Genomic DNA, 1,921 nt, shown 5'->3' with positions numbered 1-1,921 from the left:
ACGTTTCGGGTCTGGACCCTTCTTCAGAAATCTAGATATCCTGGATAGGCTGGGAATTATTTCACTGGAGTTTAGGAGGCTAAGAGGCAATCTGATAGAAGTTTATAAAGTAACGAGGGTATAGACAGGGTTAGTGATATTGTCTTTTCCCGAGGATGGGGGATTTCAAGACTCGGAGACACATTTTTAAGGTGAGAGGAGACACATTTTAAAAATACGAGGGGCTTTTTCTCACAAAGAGGGTGGTTTGCATGTTGGATGAACTTCCTAAGGAAGTGGGGGATGTGGGCACAATTACAACATTTAAAAGAAATTTGGCTAAGTATTTGAATAGGAAAGGTTTGAAGGGATATGGGCCAGGAGCAGGCAGGTGGGACTAGTTTTGTTTGGGATTATGTTTGGCACGGACTCGTGGGACTGTTTCCATGCTCTATGACTATGTAAATGTTCCTACTAGAGAAGGAGCAAACTTTGACCTTCAATTTGGTAATAAGGCGGAGCAAGTGACAGTACGGAAACACTTAGGAGTTGGAATAAACAAGAGAGATGAGGCTCAGTATTATCAGGAATTAATAAATAAGGATGGAGAGTATAGAAAGCACAGTGTACAAGAAAGTATTAAAAGAGAAAAAAGAAATCAATTGAACTTATTTAAAAACCTTGGACCTAAATACACACAACATTTGGAATAAATTGATGAGCTAACAGCACAAAGAGAGATAAATAGGTGCACATAAATAGGTACACCTGCACATCTGCTAATGTGGTATACTGTATCCGCTGTTCCCGATGTGGCCGCCTCGGGGAAACAAAGCGTAGTCTTGGAGACCGCTTTGTGGAACACCAATGCTCTGTTCGCAATAAATGACTGCACCTCCCTGTCGCGAACTACTTCAACTCCCCCTCCCACTCCTTGGATGACATGTCCATCCTGGGCCGCCTCCAATGCCACAACGATGCCACCCAAAGGTTGCAGGAACAGCACCTCATATTTTGATTGGGAACCCTGCAGCCCAATCGTATCAATGTGGGCTTCACAAACTTCAAAATCTCCCTGCCCCCAACCTCTTCCCAAAAGTCCCCGCCTCCCTGACCTGTCAGTCTTTTCTCTCACCTATCTGCTCCTCCTACCTCAACTCCCACCCCACCTCCTACCTACCAGCCTCATCCCCGCCTCCTTGACCTGTCTGTCTTCCTAGACTGACCAACCCCCATCCTAACTCGCCACCAACACTCACCTTTACGGTCTCCATCCCCGCCTCCTTGACCTGTCGGTCTCCTCTCCACCTTTCTGCTCCTTTGTCCATCTTCCATCCGCCTCTCCCCCTCTCTCTATCTATTTCAGAATCCCCTTCCCCTCCCCAATTTCTGAAGATGGATCCAGACCCGAAATATCAGCTTTCCTACTCCTCTGATGCTGCTTGGCCTGCTGTGTTCAGCCAGCTCTACACGTTGTTATCGATAAATAGATATGACTTCCAAATAGGTGGGTATTACTGAAATATGTTTAGAGGAAGATCAAGGTTGTGGAATTAAGTGCCCATGGATACTCAGTATTCCGAAAAGATAGACAAAAAGGAACAGGAGATGGAGTTGCTCTGTTGCTTAAGGATGATATAAAGGCTGTATTAGGAAATAGTATTGGCATGAGGGGTCAAAATGATATATCAGTCTGGGTGAAATTGTAAAGTAAGGGAAGAAACGTCTTGGTAGGACTAGTTTTTAGCCCCACCCCCCAGTGCTTCTAAAGTATAAGGCATAGTATAAACCCAGAAATAATGAGGGCTTGAGGGAAAGACACAAAAGTAATTATGGGTGGTTTGAACATGCATATTGACTGGATTAATTAACTTGGCAAGGGTCACCTCGATGAACAAATCATAGAGTGTATCAGGGATTGTTTCTCACAGCAACATGTCAT

This window comes from Rhincodon typus, chromosome 8 (genome assembly GCF_021869965.1).
Source record: "Rhincodon typus isolate 14 chromosome 8, sRhiTyp1.1, whole genome shotgun sequence".
In the NCBI taxonomy this organism is placed as follows: Eukaryota; Metazoa; Chordata; class Chondrichthyes; order Orectolobiformes; family Rhincodontidae; genus Rhincodon; species Rhincodon typus.
Note: the sequence above shows the minus strand (reverse complement) of the source record.